An 18,669-nucleotide genomic window follows, 5' to 3' on the forward strand; every position below is an offset into this window, starting at 1 on the left:
TAATGTGTGTGACTGTGGTGTGTGTCGGCTGTACTCTGCAATGTGTGTGATTGTGGTGTGCGTAAGCTGTACTATGTAATGTGTGTAACTGTGGTGTGTGTAGGCTGTACTCTGTAATGTGTGTGATTGTGGTGTGTGTTGGCTGTACTCTGTAATGTGTGTGATTGTGGTGTGTGTAGGCTGTACTCTGTAATGTGTGTGACTGTGGTGTGTGTAGGCTGTACTATGTAATGTGTGTAACTGTGGTGTGTGCAGGCTGTACTCTGTAATGTGTGTGATTGTGGTGTGTGCAGGCTGTACTCTGTAATGTGTGTAACTGTGGTGTGTGCAGGCTGTACTCTGTAATGTGTGTGACTGTGGTGTGTGTAGGCTGTACTATGTAATGTGTGTAACTGTGGTGTGTGCAGGCTGTACTCTGTAATGTGTGTGACTGTGGTGTGTGTAGGCTGTACTATGTAATGTGTGTAACTGTGGTGTGTGTTGGCTGTACTCTGTAATGTGTGTGACTGTGGTGTGTGTAGGCTGTACTATGTAATGTGTGTAACTGTGGTGTGTGTAGGATGTACTATGTAATGTGTGTGACTGTGGTGTGTGTAGGCTGTACTATGTAATGTGTGTAACTGTGGTGTGTGTTGGCTGTACTCTGTCATGTGTGTGACTGTGGTGTGTGTAGGCTGTACTATGTAATGTGTGTAACTGTGGTGTGTGTAGGCTGTACTATGTAATGTGTGTGACTGTGGTGTGTGTCGGCTGTACTCTGCAATGTGTGTGATTGTGGTGTGCGTAAGCTGTACTATGTAATGTGTGTAACTGTGGTGTGTGTAGGCTGTACTCTGTAATGTGTGTGCTTGTGGTGTGTGTTGGCTGTACTCTGTAATGTGTGTGATTGTGGTGTGTGTAGGCTGTACTCTGTAATGTGTGTGATTGTGGTGTGCGTAAGCTGTACTCTGCAATGTGTGTGACTGTGGTGTGTGTAGTCTGTACTCTTTAATGTGTGTGATTGTGGTGTGTGTCGGCTGTACTCTGTAATGTGTGTGATTGTGGTGTGTGTAGGCTGTACTCTGCAATGTGTGTGACTGTGGTGTGTGTCGGCTGTACTCTGTAATGTGTGTGATTGTGGTGTGTGTAGGCTGTACTCTGTAATGTGTGTGACTGTGGTGTGTGTAGGCTGTACTCTGTAATGTGTGTAACTGTGGTGTGTGTCGGCTGTACTCTGCAATGTGTGTGACTGTGGTGTGTGTCGGCTGTACTATGTAATGTGTGTGACTGTGGTGTGTGTAGGCTGTACTCTGCAATGTGTGTGACTGTGGTGTGTGTCGGCTGTACTCTGTAATGTGTGTGACTGTGGTGTGTGTTGGCTGTACTCTGTAATGTGTGTGACTGTGGTGTGTGTCGGCTGTACTCTGTAATGTGTGTGACTGTGGTGTGTGTCGGCTGTACTCTTTAATGTGTGTGATTGTGGTGTGTGTAGGCTGTACTCTGTAATGTGTGTGATTGTGGTGTGTGTAGGCTGTACTCTGTAATGTGTGTGATTGTGGTGTGCGTAAGCTGTACTCTGCAATGTGTGTGATTGTGGTGTGTGTAGGCTGTACTCTGTAATGTGTGTGATTGTGGTGTGCGTAAGCTGTACTCTGCAATGTGTGTGATTGTGGTGTGTGTAGGCTGTACTCTGTAATGTGTGTAACTGTGGTGTGTGCAGGCTGTACTATGTAATGTGTGTAACTGTGGTGTGTGTTGGCTGTACTCTGTAATGTGTGTGACTGTGGTGTGTGTAGGCTGTACTATGTAATGTGTGTAACTGTGGTGTGTGCAGGCTGTACTCTGTAATGTGTATGACTGTGGTGTGTGTAGGCTGTACTCTGTAATGTGTGTAACTGTGGTGTGTGCAGGCTGTACTCTGTAATGTGTGTGACTGTGGTGTGTGTAGGCTGTACTATGTAATGTGTGTAACTGTGGTGTGTGCAGGCTGTACTTTGTAATGTGTGTGATTGTGGTGTGTGCAGGCTGTACTCTGTAATGTGTGTAACTGTGGTGTGTGCAGGCTGTACTCTGTAATGTGTGTGACTGTGGTGTGTGTAGGCTGTACTATGTAATGTGTGTAACTGTGGTGTGTGCAGGCTGTACTTTGTAATGTGTGTGATTGTGGTGTGTGCAGGCTGTACTCTGTAATGTGTGTGACTGTGGTGTGTGTAGGCTGTACTATGTAATGTGTGTAACTGTGGTGTGTGTTGGCTGTACTCTGTAATGTGTGTGACTGTGGTGTGTGTAGGCTGTACTATGTAATGTGTGTAACTGTGGTGTGTGCAGGCTGTACTCTGTAATGTGTATGACTGTGGTGTGTGTAGGCTGTACTCTGTAATGTGTGTAACTGTGGTGTGTGCAGGCTGTACTCTGTAATGTGTGTGACTGTGGTGTGTGTAGGCTGTACTATGTAATGTGTGTAACTGTGGTGTGTGCAGGCTGTACTTTGTAATGTGTGTGATTGTGGTGTGTGCAGGCTGTACTCTGTAATGTGTGTAACTGTGGTGTGTGCAGGCTGTACTCTGTAATGTGTGTGACGGTGGTGTGTGTAGGCTGTACTATGTAATGTGTGTAACTGTGGTGTGTGCAGGCTGTACTCTGTAATGTGTGTGACTGTGGTGTGTGTAGGCTGTACTATGTAATGTGTGTAACTGTGGTGTGTGTTGGCTGTACTCTGTAATGTGTGTGACTGTGGTGTGTGTAGGCTGTACTATGTAATGTGTGTAACTGTGGTGTGTGTAGGCTGTACTATGTAATGTGTGTGACTGTGGTGTGTGTAGGCTGTACTATGTAATGTGTGTAACTGTGGTGTGTGTTGGCTGTACTCTGTAATGTGTGTGACTGTGGTGTGTGTAGGCTGTACTATGTAATGTGTGTAACTGTGGTGTGTGTAGGCTGTACTATGTAATGTGTGTGACTGTGGTGTGTGTCGGCTGTACTCTGCAATGTGTGTGATTGTGGTGTGCGTAAGCTGTACTATGTAATGTGTGTAACTGTGGTGTGTGTAGGCTGTACTCTGTAATGTGTGTGATTGTGGTGTGTGTTGGCTGTACTCTGTAATGTGTGTGATTGTGGTGTGTGTAGGCTGTACTCTGTAATGTGTGTGACTGTGGTGTGTGTAGGCTGTACTATGTAATGTGTGTAACTGTGGTGTGTGCAGGCTGTACTCTGTAATGTGTGTGATTGTGGTGTGTGCAGGCTGTACTCTGTAATGTGTGTAACTGTGGTGTGTGCAGGCTGTACTCTGTAATGTGTGTGACTGTGGTGTGTGTAGGCTGTACTATGTAATGTGTGTAACTGTGGTGTGTGCAGGCTGTACTCTGTAATGTGTGTGACTGTGGTGTGTGTAGGCTGTACTATGTAATGTGTGTAACTGTGGTGTGTGTTGGCTGTACTCTGTAATGTGTGTGATTGTGGTGTGCGTAAGCTGTACTCTGCAATGTGTGTGACTGTGGTGTGTGTAGACTGTACTCTTTAATGTGTGTGATTGTGGTGTGTGTCGGCTGTACTCTGTAATGTGTGTGATTGTGGTGTGTGTAGGCTGTACTCTGTAATGTGTGTGACTGTGGTGTGTGTAGGCTGTACTCTGTAATGTGTGTAACTGTGGTGTGTGTCGGCTGTACTCTGCAATGTGTGTGACTGTGGTGTGTGTCGGCTGTACTATGTAATGTGTGTGACTGTGGTGTGTGTAGGCTGTACTCTGCAATGTGTGTGACTGTGGTGTGTGTCGGCTGTACTCTGTAATGTGTGTGACTGTGGTGTGTGTTGGCTGTACTCTGTAATGTGTGTGACTGTGGTGTGTGTCGGCTGTACTCTGTAATGTGTGTGACTGTGGTGTGTGTCAGCTGTACTCTTTAATGTGTGTGATTGTGGTGTGTGTAGGCTGTACTCTGTAATGTGTGTGATTGTGGTGTGTGTAGGCTGTACTCTGTAATGTGTGTGATTGTGGTGTGCGTAAGCTGTACTCTGCAATGTGTGTGATTGTGGTGTGTGTAGGCTGTACTCTGTAATGTGTGTGATTGTGGTGTGCGTAAGCTGTACTCTGCAATGTGTGTGATTGTGGTGTGTGTAGGCTGTACTCTGTAATGTGTGTGATTGTGGTGTGAAAACGCCATAGAATGTGAATGTGACACTTCTTATTAATCTCTTTCTGTGTTTGTGTTCCAGATTCTGCTGGGAAGCACACTATGGGGGTGTTAAATGATTTCATAAGACTCTCTGTATCTGGGTGTAAAGATTTTCTTGGTGATTGCAAATTAGGAATATTATTTACCGTAGCGGGTTTTCAGGGGGGGGGAGGTTGTTTGCTATTGGTTTAGGCTATCACTAGTTAATATATCTTTCTAATTTTGATTTTGATGTTTTTGTTGGTGAGAAAAAATGAATTTCTACAAATTTCTACATTGCCATTGCTCCTTCACAGACCACGTATTGTGCCACATGTAGAAACACGTACGGTAATTCCCCTTTAAAGTGGTGGTTTTCCTACAGATAAATCCATCCATCTAACATACCCCGCAGGCTTTGACTGGCACTATCACCCCACACAGTGTATTATGAATGCTATGTATTGTGGACCCAGGACATACTTGAAAACAAGAGAAATCTCAATGTATCTTTCCTGGTAAAATATTTTATAAATAAAATAACGATTGCGCCCAGTTAAAAATATGAATAATAATCATTGCACTAAACACTCGCTTATCTCTCAGCCTCACCATTTGAGGTAAATTAAATACAAATCATTTTATGGTTTATTTCAGTAGTGCAGAGCATCATGGGGAATGTAGTTTAAAAACGTCCGCAGTGCAGTGGTAAAGCTATTACTAGTTGATCTGCTGGCGTTTAGAGTTTGAATTGATGGTGGTGGGTCTTACGGCTTCCTGATAGTTTGTATCACTGTACTGTTTAAAGTGGCCACTTTGTCTTGCAGCTGAAGTGGCTATAAATTGTGTGGCAGTGAAAAGCCACTCATTGGAGCTTCCTGTGGGAAACGGTCCCCGGCATCTTCTGCTTTGTGTGGCCACTCTCTCTGTCTGCTCTGGGAATATATAGCCCCCTCTCTATTACTTATTGCACAATACGGGGGAGGTTAGTAGGGTGGTTGGAATCTAGGTGGGATGACGGACAGGGACTTGGAGACCCCACGCCACACAGAGAGGGTGTCTTTTTGTAAAAGCTAGATCCTCTGGCGCTATATATAGTAGAACCATTATTCTTTTATTATTCTTTTATTATTTATATAGCGCCATCATTTTCCGTAGCACTGTACAATGGGACTGGGCATCCTGGGGTCCTTTTATTATCATGTTCCCATAGGTCCTGTTATGATATTACCACTCACTGGGTGGATGGACGGCAGGGCACGGCATTACTGGGTTATCTGACAGCCATATCTGATCTTGCCACATCTATATCTGGTAAATGGATTCCCCACAGCCACCTTTCTGGATTTTGTATATTTCTTTATTTCAACACTGTAAGAGTTTTCGCCAGCAGGTTGGAGACACAAAACCACATCAATGACCCATTGTAGCCCACACAGTATAAAGACATGGGGTATCTTTGTGGATGGATCCTGCGTTACACTGTTAGCAGCCAATCAGATTGCTCATAGTCCCACTATGCGTCATGCGCGCCAGCTGCAACTGTCATTAAAAAGGCTATCGGTATTAGCTGAGCAGTGAGAGAGCTTCACTTTTCAACAAAACTGAGACCATGTGAGCTAGTTTAGGTCCTCCAAAATTATAACTTATAAATAATAAGCACAACGCCAAAGAAATATTTAAATATTAAAATTAAATATAATCGTTTCAGAATTATTTTTACACAACAGCTATAAAACTTTATAAAAACACAGATTGGAAATAAAAATAAATAAATAAAGATAGTTATAGCTTCCCGGAATATGCCGAGCTAAGACAATTAAGCATATTAATTTGTAGAAAGTAATGTTGGACTGTAGTGAATATTCCCAGAAGTCTAAAAACGAACATAATTATCTTTGCTATCACCGTGACAACCGCCAAGCAAAACTCTGGCTAATATGAAGTGCCGTTTTTTTTTGGAATTGTAACGTTCTGTCAGTGACATTGTCCAATACGCGCCTGCACTTTGCGCTGTTTATTAACTCACTTGGACAGAGCCAAAGAAAGCAGGACTGTTCTGTAAGAGGAGAAATGAATAAAACACGAGTTTCCTTTTCTGATTTAATACACTTAGATTAAAGACACGGAGCAGAGAATGGGCTCAGTGTTATGGCAGGAGAGCGAGTGTTTGCCCAGCTGGCGTGATGTCATAATAAAAACAATATTTTCTTTTATTTTGTCATAAGAGTCCCTGGGACCCCCCCCCCCCTCCCATTTACAGAGCTGGATGGGTGCCTGTGTATAATGGGGGGCATGGGAAAACTGTGATCATATTAACAGTTAGGTACACAAACCTGACATAAAGGCGTCCCCAGTGCCATGGATATTCGAGAATATATTTTAATTTGCTATATTTTAGTATAATTGCTTTTATTGAAAATTCCATGGCACTGCTTCCAAGATAAATACGAAAGGCATTTCTGGGCTAACTATTTTAATGAAAAATAAGTGTCATATGAAAGGTAATTGGACACAAAACAGATTTTCAAAAAGGTCCAAAAATACGGTATAAATTAAACACTACGACGCGCATTAGTTTGTGTTAAAGGAGCAGTAACAAGTTAGGCATGAAATAAACATGCCTGCTTCAAGCCTTGGACTGCAAACGATGGTTATGGCAAGAGCAAGCGGGTACTGAACTCAGCTGATGCCAGGAGACCTCCTTGCACCATAACAACCTAATTCCCATGATGTGGCTGTGGTACCCAGAGTGTTTCTTTAGAGGAACCTTGAAGCCCCATAACTAAGGCCGGGCTGGGACCATTATTTGGCCAGGGCTTTAAAAGGCAGAGCAGTCTAATATGAGTGGGCAGGGCCAGAGAGGGGGCTGTTGTGTCATCACCAATAACGCCCATCCTACCAAAGTGGGCATGTCAGTGTAATGCCCTCCACAGCATCCCATGTGCAGAGCCCTGCTGAAGCCCTGTGTTTGTTTAGCGCAGTGCAAGTACATTTAATTACATGCTTGTTCTGCATTTACTGATGACTTGTCTCTGATGTCCCCATATGTGGAATATAGAGGGCAAAAGAGGGACAGAATTGGGAGGAGGTTTTGTGTGTGGTGTATGCTGTTTGTGGTGTTTTGCATGTAGGGTAGGCTGTTTGTGGTGTTGGGTGTGGGGTATGCTGTTTGTGGTGTTGTGTGTGGAGTTGGCTGTTTGTGGTGTTGTGTGGGGGGTATGCTGTTTGTGGTGTTGTGTGTGGAGTTGTGAAGTTGGCTGTTTGTGGTGTTGTGTGTGTGGGATAGAAAGCCTATGGTGTTTTGTGTGTGGGGTAGGCTGTTTGTGGTGTTGTGTGTGGGGTAGGTTGTTTGTGGTGTTGTGTGTGGGGTAGAAAGCCTATGGTGGTTTGCGTGGGGGGTAGGCTGTTTGTGGTGGTGTGTGTGTATGTGTGGAGAATCTGCTTGTATCAGAGGATGCTGCTAGTGAGGTTGCTTGTGTGGGGTAGACAACCTGTTGTGTTGTGTGTGTGTTTGTGTAAGCTGCTTGTGAGGTTGTGTGGACTCTGCTTTTGGAGTTACGTGAGCTTGTCGGTGCGAGGTTGCTTGAGGGGTTGTGTGAGAGTGTAGGCTCCGTCTGGGGTTTTGTGTCTGTGAAAAGGGTTGTTTGTGTAGTGTGTACAGGGATTGTAGTGTGTCTGCGTGTTTCAGTTTAACGGCTTTAGGGTACATGGACAATAGAGGCTGTAAAAGATTGGGGATGGGAACTGTAGTGTGTAAGGCATAGGGCTCGAAGTGTATGTGTGGGTGGTTAGGAGCTGTAGTATATGTGTGGGTAGTTAGGAGCTGTAGTGTATGTGTTGGTGGTTAGGAGCTGTAGTGTATGTGTGAGTGGTTAGGAGCTGTAGTGTATGTGTGAGTGGTTAGGAGTTGTGGTGTATGTGTTTGTAGTTAGGAGCTGTAGTGTATGTGTTGGTGGTTAGGAGCTGTAGTGTATGTGTGGGTGGTTAGGAGCTGCAGTGTATGTGTTAGTGGTTAGGAGCTGTAGTGTACGTGTGGGTGGTTAGGAGCTTTAGTGTATGTGTTGGTGGTTAGGAGCTGTAGTGTATGTGTTGGTGGTTATGAGCTGTAGTGTACGTGTGAGTGGTTAGGAGCTGTAGTGTATTTGTTGGTGGCTAGGAGCTGTAGTTTATGTGTTGGTGGTTAGAAGCTGTAGAGTATGTGTGAGTGGTTAGGAGCTGCAGTGTATGTGTTAGTGGTTAGGAGCTGTAGTGTACGTGTGGGTGGTTAGGAGCTTTAGTGTATGTGTTGGTGGTTATGAGCTGTAGTGTATGTGTTGGTGGTTATGAGCTGTAGTGTACGTGTGAGTGGTTAGGAGCTGTAGTGTATTTGTTGGTGGCTAGGAGCTGTAGTTTATGTGTTGGTGGTTAGAAGCTGTAGAGTATGTGTGAGTGGTTAGGAGCTGTACTGTATGTGTGGGTGGTTAGGAGCTGCAGTGTATGTATGAGTGGTTAGGAGCTGTAGTGTATGTGTGGGTGGTTAGGAGCTGTAGTGTATGTGTTGGTAGTTAGGAGCTGTAGTATATGTGTTGGTGGTTAGGAGCTGTAGTACATGTGTGGGTGGTTAGGAGTTGCAGTGTATGTGTGGGTGGTTAGGAGCCGTAGTGTATGTGTTGGTGGTTAGAAGCTGTAGTGTATGTGTTGGTGGTTAGGAGCTGTAGTGTATGTGTTGGTTAGGAGCTGTAGTGTATGTGTGGGTGGTTAGGAGCCGTAGTGTATGTGTTGGTGGTTAGGAGCTGTAGTGTATGTGTGGGTGGTTAGGAGCTGTAGTGTATGTGTTGGTGGTTAGGAGCTGTAGTGTATGTGTTGGTTAGGAGCTGTAGTGCATGTGTGGGTGGTTAGGAGCCATAGTGTATGTGTGGGTGGTTAGGAGCTGTAGTGTATGTGTGGGGGGATATGAGCTGTAGTCTGTGGAGTGTATGTGTTGTAAGATGTAAAGGCGATAAGGGTTGTAGTGTACGTGGGGATAGAGGGTGTAGTGTTTACTTGTGTTGTGTTGCTTAGTATGTGGGGGGATAGTGGCTGCAGTGGGTGGGGAGATGGGCTGTGGTGTGTGTATGGCATAAGCTCTATCATATATGGAGGATTCGGGCTGAAGTCGGGGGGCAGGGGCTGGGGGCTAATATAACAGTAAAATATATTTTAAATAACATGTTTAAATAACATTTAAATAACATGGTTATCTCCACCACTCTACTAGAGTAAGCAATTTAAAATGGTATGTTCTGGGTAACGTTTCCCCTCCACACGGCATGTTCTGGGTAACGTTCTCCCTCTCTACGGCATGTTCTGGGTAACGTTCTCCCTCTATACGGCGTCTTCTGGGTAACGTTCCACCTCTATACGGCGTGTTCTGGGCAACGTTCCACCTCTATACGGCATGTTCTGGGTAACGTTCTCCCTCTATATGGCATGTTCTGGGTAACGTTCCACCTCTATACGGCATGTTCTGGGTAACGTTTCCCCTCCATACGGCATGTTCTGGGCAACGTTCTCCCTCTATACTGCTTGTTCTGTGTAACGTTCCCCATCTATACTGCATGATATAGGTGACATTCTCCCTCTATACGGCATGTTCTGGGTAACGTTCCACCTCTTTACGGCGTGTTCTGGGTAACGTTTCCCCTCCATACGGCATGTTCTGGGTAACGTTCTCCCTCTATACGGCATGTTCTGGGTAACATTCCCCATCTATACTGCATGATCTAGGTGACATTCTCCCTCTATACGGCATGTTCTGGGTAACGTTCCACCTCTATACGGCGTGTTCTCGGTAACGTTTCCCCTCCATACGGCATGTTCTGGGTAACGTTCCACCTCTATACTGCATGTTCTGGGTAACGTTTTCCCTCTATACTGCTTGTTCTGTGTAACGTCCCCCATCTATACTGCATGATCTAGGTGACATTCTCCCTCTATACGGCATATTCTGGGTAACGTTCCACCTCTATACGGCATGTTCTGGGTAACGTTCCATCTCTATACGGCGTGTTCTGGGTAACGTTTCCCCTCCATACGGCATGTTCTGGGTAACGTTCTCCTTCTATACGGCATGTTCTGGGTAACATTCCACCTCTATACGGCATGTTCTGGTTAACGTTCCACCTCTATACGTCATGTTCTGGGTAACGTTCCATCTCTATACGGCGTGTTCTGGGTAACGTTTCCCCTCCATACGGCATGTTCTGGGTAACGTTCTCCCTTTATACGGCATGTTCTGGGTAACATTCCACCTCTATACGGCATGTTCTGGGTAACGTTCCACCTCTATACGGCATGTTCTGGGTAACGTTCTCCCTCTATACGGCATGTTCTGGGTAACGTTCTGCCTCTATACGGCATGTTCTGGGTAACGTTTCCCCTCCACATGGCATGTTCTGGGTAACGTTCCACCTCTAAACGGCGTGTTCTGGGTAACGTTCTCCCTCTATACGGCATGTTCTGGGTAACGTTCTCCCTCTATACTGCTTGTTCTGTGTAACGTCCCCCATCTATACTGCATGATCTAGGTGACATTCTCCCTCTATACGGCATGTTCTGGGTAACGTTCCACCTCTATACGGCATGTTCTGGGTAACGTTTCCCCTCCATACGTCATGTTCTGGGTAACGTTCCACCTCTATACGGCATGTTCTGGGTAACGTTCCACCTCTATACGGCGTGTTCTGGGTAACGTTTCCCCTCTATACGGCGTGTTCTGGGTATCCAGACTCCAGGCACCATGACCACTTTATATCAGTGAAGTGATCATGGTGCTTCTAATAAAAGCTGGAGTGTCTCAGCTTGCCACAGCTTTAATAATACTTTGTTTATTTACTAAATATTAAGTTGTGCTGAGTTGATAATCATGTTGACAAATTAAGAAAAAATAACAAAGGAAAAAATTATCATTATATGTGCACTATTTACTTTTTATATATTTACAATTTATATTTTTAAAGTCTTTTGGACCAGTTATGAACATCTAAGAGAGAGGAAGTGTCATAATTCCCATAATGCATTCTAAATATAATATTTAGAATATTTATAATATTCTAAATATAATTATTTTTTTAAAATCACATTTTAATTGGTAGTGTTCCTTAAAGGACCACTCTAGTGCCAGGAAAGCATACTCGTTTTCCTGGCACTAGAGTGCCCTGAGGGTGCCCCCACCCTCAGGGACCCCCTCCCGCCCGGCTCTGGAAAGGGGAAAAGGGTTAAAACTTACCTTTTTCCAGCGCTGGGCGGAGAGATCTCCTCCTGCTCTCCTCCTCCGATCCTCCTCTTCTCCTCCCAGTCGGCTGAATGCGCACGCGCGGCAAGAGCTGCGCGCGCATTCAGCCGGTCACATAGGAAAGCATTCTCAATGCTTTCCTATGGACGCTGGCGTGCTCTCACTGTGAAAATCACAGTGAGAAGCACGCAAGCACCTCTAGCGGCTGTCAATGAGACAGCCACTAGAGGACATAGGGGGAAGGCTTAACCCATTCATAAACATAGCAGTTTCTCTGAAACTGCTATGTTTATGAAAAAATGGGTTAACCCTAGAAGGACCTGGCACCCAGACCACCTCATTAAGCTGAAGTGGTCTGGGTGCCTAGAGTGGTCCTTTAAGTTAGATTACGCTCCCCCTATGACACTGACAGGGTTCCGCCTCCGGTGACGTCATCAATACTGTGGACTTGTGTCCAATCAGTGTTTTCTCATAGAGGCGTATTGTGTCACATGGCGCATGATTCGGCAACAAAGGAGGACTGAAAGCAATGCTTGTGTGAGGAAGGGATCCATCTGCTTTCTGCTAAATAGACGGGAAGTGTTACTAATTGCAAAACTAAGATTCAAAAGTGTAAATAAACCCCAAATATTATATATATATATATTTATATCACAGAAATGAGTCACTTACTGATCATTTAAAGGCTCTCCATTCATAAAAATGGCCTGAGATAAATATGGATGTTTCTCAAGTGGTTTTGTGAATGAGGAGCCACTGATTTGCTGAGAGTGTCAGCTGAGCCAATCAGCAGCGGCCCTGCCTGCGGCAGTCCTAGGCTGCCATTTTAAAAAAACTTGTCAGCAAGCGGATGTTGGAGGGGACAGTGCAATCTGGGCTGGAGAGGAGACTTTGGAGTTAAACCTTTCGTGAACGGTTTATTCCTTAAAAATAAGTGACCTCCTGACACCATAAATACCGAATTCCGATGAACTTGCTATGGTTCCCCTAGTGTTCCTTTATTTCATAAACATGGTGCATATTGTGTTTTGTGTATATCATAAATGGAGAGAGATTGTGTTGCACGTAGGGCAAGAAACCACTGGCTTACCCAACTTAGAGCCAAGTCAAACAATATGTTTATACATTTACTCAAAGCTTTCCTAGAGGAATGCACATTTTTAGCTAAACTTGTCTTATTTGTTTATTGTTTATTAGTTCAGTTTAATAGTGTACCAGTTTTCGTTGTGTAAGGGCTGCATTACCACCCTAAAGACAATGTTTTGGTGGTTGGAGGCACGGTAGTACCAGGGCACACTGGCTGAAAACTACTGCTTTAGCTTATTCTTTCTCCTGTCTGTCCCCAGCTCTCTGACATGTTTGTTCTGTCCCTGGAGGCAAAATGCTAATTACTACCATTTGCTGTTAGTTTTTCACAGTCATTATTAGGTAACCAGTCATTAACAGATAAAAGGCTTGGAAAGACAATTGGCCACTAACTGATAACGTTTGGATTGCACCCTTACTTAATCATCAATAATTGCACCCTTACAGGGCAATCAATAATAAACACTTAGAAGGGAATCATTTAAAATGAATATTAACACTTTCGGATGTCGCGTTTGTGCAAATCCGATGCCTCAGAGCGTGAGTTAAATCTTACTGGCTGCGACTGTAATGCAAGCCTCAGAAACAGTATACATAATTTGTCTTTTAATTACATTGTATTTACAGTGTGAAAGTTTAAACACATTAAATGTTAAAATGTTTTTCTTTTGTATAGTTTTTATTTAGAATTCCCTGAGGATTATAAATAATACTATGTAGTTACAGGTTAATATACTTAAAATATGGAAAATCAAAAATTATATCAAGCACCATAGCCACCTAAGCTTAAATATGTAATGGTGTATAAGAACTGCAGATAAAAGGTTATAGTGTAAGGAAGTCCCCTGTCTCCCAGCACACAATGTATTATAACTGCAGCTATAAGGTTATGGTGTAAGGAGGTCCCCTGTCTCCCCGTACACAGTGTATTATAACTGCAGCTATAAGGTTATGGTGTTAGGAGGTCCCCTGTCCCCGCACACAGTGTATTATAACTGCAGCTATAAGGTTATGGTGTAAGGAGGTCCCCTGTCTCCCTGCACACAGTGTATTATAACTGCAGCTATAAGGTTATGGTGTAAGGAAGTCCCCTGTCTCCCAGCACACAGTGTATTATAACTGCAGCTATAAGGTTATGGTGTAAGGAGGTCCCCTGTCCCCGCACACAGTGTATTATAACTGCAGCTATAAGGTTATGGTGTAAGGAGGTCCCCTGTCTCCCTGCATACAGTGTATTATATCTGCAGCTATAAGGTTATGGTGTAAGGAGGTCCCCTGTCTCCCCGCACACAGTGTATTATAACTGCAGCTATAAGGCTATGGTGTAAGGAGGTCCCCTGTCTCCCTGTACACAGTGTATTATAACTGCAGCTATAAGGTTATGGTGTAAGGAGATCCCCTGTCTCCCCGCACACAGTGTATTATAACTGCAGCTATAAGGTTATGGTGTAAGGAGGTCCCCTGTCTCCCTGTACACAGTGTATTATAACTGCAGCTATAAGGTTATGGTGGAAGGAGGTCCCCTGTCTCCCCGCACACAGTGTATTATAACTGCAGCTATAAGGTTATGGTGTAAGGAGGTCCCCTGTACCCACACACAGTGTATTATAACTGCAGCTATAAGGTTATGGTATAAGGAGGTCCACTGTCTCACTAGACACAGTGTATTATAACTCCAACTATAAGGTTATGGTGTAAGGAGGTCCCCTATCTCCCCGCATAAAGTGTATTATAACTGCAGCTATAAGGCTATGGTGTAAGGAGGTCCCCTGTCTCCCCACACACAGTGTATTATAACTGCAGCTATAAGGTTATGGTGTAAGGAGGTCCCCTGTCTCCCAGCACACAGTGTATTATAACTGCGGCTATAAGGCTATGGTGTAAGGAGGTCCCCTGTCTCCCCGCACACAGTGTATTATAATTTCAACTATAAGGTTATGGTATAAGGAGGTCCCCTGTCTCCCCGCACACAGTGTATTATAACTGCAGCTATAAGGTTATGGTGTAAGGAGGTCCCCTGTCTCCCCGTACACGGTGTATTATAACTGCAGCTATAAGGATATGGTGTAAGGAGGTGCCCTGTCTCCCTGCACACAGTGTATTATAACTGCAGCTATGAGGTTATGGTGTAAAGAGGTCCCCTGTCTCCCCGCACACGGTGTATTATAACTGCAGCTATAAGGTTATGGTGTAAGGAGGTCCCCTGTCTCCCCGCACACAGTGTATTATAACTGCAGCTATAAGGTTATGGTATAAGGAGGTTGCCTGTCTCCCCGCAAACAGTGTATTATAACTGCAGCTATAAGGTTATGGTATAAGGAGGTCCCCTGTCTCCCCGTACACGGTGTATTATATAAGGTTATGCAACCATCATAGTATATTAAGTCTCATTAAACAAGTAAAAAGATGTTAAATAATGTTGTTATTCTGAGTATTTCAATGCTCAATGTTAGTAGGATGTAGAAGTACAATCCACGCTATAGAATGTACCAGATGAATGAATACCTCCCAAGTTTCACTATTTAGGAGGAACATTCCCAATTTTGTTATTGGCCTCTGCCCCTCAATTCAATCCTAATGTCCCTCTGTTCTAGGAGCTCCATAATGTTGATCTGGTCTGTCTCAGAGAAGGTTTAATATCCTACAGGGCCCTATGCAGGTACCCTCTTGACTGTTCACATAAAGATATATATATATATAAAGGCCAATAATAATAATAAAATTCTTCTCTGACAGAGCTCTCTGCAGAAATAATACTCCCAGTAATGTGTATTTAAACTACAATGTGTCTAGAAATCAGTCTTTGTAAATTAAATACATTGTTCTTCTTCTAAATTACATTTATTTGCATTCATTATTAGTAAGTCACCAAAACATTTTCAGTACAGCTCCACCACACTTCACTCACACTCAGAACAGCCCCACTCCTGGCCACACGCCCACTGACACTCAGAACAGCCCCGCTCCTGGCCACATGTCCACTGACACTCAGAACAGCCCCGCTCCTGGCCACATGTCCACTGACACTCAGAACAGCCCCGCTCCTGGCCACACGCCCACTGACACTCAGAACAGCCCCGCTCCTGGCCACACGCCCACTGACACTTAGAACAGCCCCGCTCCTGGCCACACGCCCACTGACACTCAGAACAGCCCCGCTCCTGGCCACACGTCCACTAACACTCAGAACAGCCCCGCTCCTGGCCACACGTCCACTGACACTCAGAACAGCCCCGCTCTTGGCCACACGTCCACTGACACTCAGAACAGCCCCGCTCCTAGCCACACGCCCACTGACACTCAGAACAGCCCCGCTCCTGGCCACACGTCCACTGACACTCAGAACAGCCCCGCTCCTGGCCACACGTCCACTGACACTCAGAACAGCCCCGCTCCTGGCCACACGCCCACTGACACTCAGAACAGCCCCGCTCCTGGCCACACGCCCACTGACACTCAGAACAGCCCCGCTGCTGGCCACACGCCCACTGACACTCAGAACAGCCCCGCTCCTGGCCACACGCCCACTGACACTCAGAACAGCCCCGCTCCTGGCCACACGTCCACTGACACTCAGAACAGCCCCGCTCCTGGCCACACGTCCACTGACACTCAGAACAGCCCCGCTCCTGGCCACACGTCCACTGACACTCAGAACAGCCCCGCTCCTGGCCACACGTCCACTGACACTCAGAACAGCCCTGCTCCTGGCCACACGTCCACTGACACTCAGAACAGCCCCGCTCCTGGCCACGTGTCCACTGACACTCAGAACAGCCCTGCTCCTGGCCACACATCCACTGACACTCAGAACAGCTCCGCTCCTGGCCACACGTCCACTGACACTCAGAACAACCCCGCTCCTGGCCACACGTCCACTGACACTCAGAATAGTTCCGCCCCTTTTCACACCATCTCACACTCAGAACAGCAACACCACTGGCCACACACCACAATCGCACTCCAAATATTCATGGCCCTGGTTACACCCACTCAAACCTCTAAAATGAAAGTGTTCCCCTTTGTCCATTTGACATTTTAGATAATATGCAAGCAGTCACTTAAAAAAAAATACCACATTAATTATGGTATAAATCGAGAAAAGTAAAAACAAAATACAGCAAGTGCAGGACTATATTAGATACACAAAGTGTTCCATAAATGTACCGTGCATTATAGATACTCACATTATACGGAGCTTTCCTGACTCTGGCCGTGTTCATGTGGTATAATCCCTATTTGTAATCTTACACGATGAAAATCAACAAAGTATTACTTGGGATTAAACAGAAGAAACAGAGAACACCTGACAGTGCAAGATTATCTGTGATGTACAGTTATATGGTATATAGTGATAGATTACAAAAACTCACATCATCCTGAGTCATCCAGGCTGCAGGAAATAGCCCCAATTGCAAATCACATTACTCAATGTAGTAGATAGTCCATATGTGTGGGAAACATGTAAAACGAGACAAAGACTACTGTACTGATGGTAGAAGATAAAAGATGTATAAAAAGGTACACAAGTTCCTACTCACATGACCATGAGCCTGCAGGGCTCCGGATATTGGGATTATGTGATACACTCCCACAGTGGATCTAACTGCTGCTTGAATGGAGGAACCTCACATACACTTGTGGATATTACATGATACACAAAAAGTATTCGAAAAATAAATACAAGAGTATTAAAAACAAATAATGCAAAATAAATAGAAAAAAATCAATCATTTGCTGTAAGTTCAACAGCAGGAAATTTATACGCAATAATCAAAATAAATATATTTTAGTTTTTGCAGATTTTTAATGCATTATCTATATAATATAAGCAAAGATTATTTGTGAGATCAGGGTCTGCTGTTACAAATCCCCCAATCCATCAGCCTTATCATCAAAGGTTATCTCAGTGTGAGATCAGTCACAGTGTCTGGAGGGCTAGCTCTGCACTGTCAGGGGCTAATGGCAAAAACACTACGGGTGATTTCTTAGAGGTTAGTTCACTAAATACCAAACTGAACTTAGTTGAAACCAAATTGCAAAGTTTGGGTAAAAAGTTCCGATTTGATAAAATTCCGTAATAGGACAATTTAGTGAATAAACCCCTTAGTGACAAAATTTTGCACTAATGAAAAACTTTCTATTGATAAGACCATAAACTCTCTTTATCGATCATATTATGTATGTAGAATTATCTTTTGTATTCTTCACTCTTTATCTAATTTCTCCCATTTAATTTTGAATACAAAGTATGAATCGCACTTTAACATATGCACTATCTATCATATCGCCACCTTAATAACGTACCGCACGTTACTGGCATGATATCACCACCTTAACAATGCACCATGCGTTACTGGCACCATATCACCACCTTAATAACGCACCGTGCGTTACTGGCACCATATCACCACCTTAATAACGCACCGTGCGTTACTGGCATCATATCACCACCTTAATAATGCACCGTGTGTTAGTGACTTCATATTGCCTCCTTAATAACCCACTGTGCGTTACTGGCTTTATATCGCCACCTTAACAATGCACCATGCGTTACTGGCACCATATCACCACCTTAATAATACACTGTGCGTTACTGGCATCTTATCACCACCTTAATAACGCATCGTGCGTTAGTGGCTTCATATTGCCTCCTTAATAACCCACTGTGCGTTACTGGCATAATATCACCACCTTAATAATACACTGTGCGTTACTGGCTTTATATTGCCACCGTAACAATGCACCATGCGTTACTGGCACCATATCACCACCTTAATAACGCACTGTGCGTTACTGGCACCATATCACCACCTTAATAATACACTGTGTGTTAGTGGCTTCATATTGCCATCTTAATAATGCACCGTGCGTTACTGGCACCATATCACCACCTTAATAATACACTGTGTGTTACTGGCACCATATCACCACCTTAATAATGCACCGTGCGTTACTGGCACCATATCACCACCTTAATAATACACTGTGCGTTACTGGCACCATAACACCACCTTAATAACGCACCGTGCGTTACTGGCATCATATCACCACCTTAATAATACACTGTGCGTTACTGGCACCATATCACCACCTTAATAATACACTGTGTGTTACTGGCACCATATCACCACCTTAATAATGCACCGTGCGTTACTGGCACCATATCACCACCTTAATAATACACTGTGCGTTACTGGC

This window comes from Pelobates fuscus, chromosome 1 (genome assembly GCF_036172605.1).
Source record: "Pelobates fuscus isolate aPelFus1 chromosome 1, aPelFus1.pri, whole genome shotgun sequence".
Classification (NCBI taxonomy): Eukaryota; Metazoa; Chordata; class Amphibia; order Anura; family Pelobatidae; genus Pelobates; species Pelobates fuscus.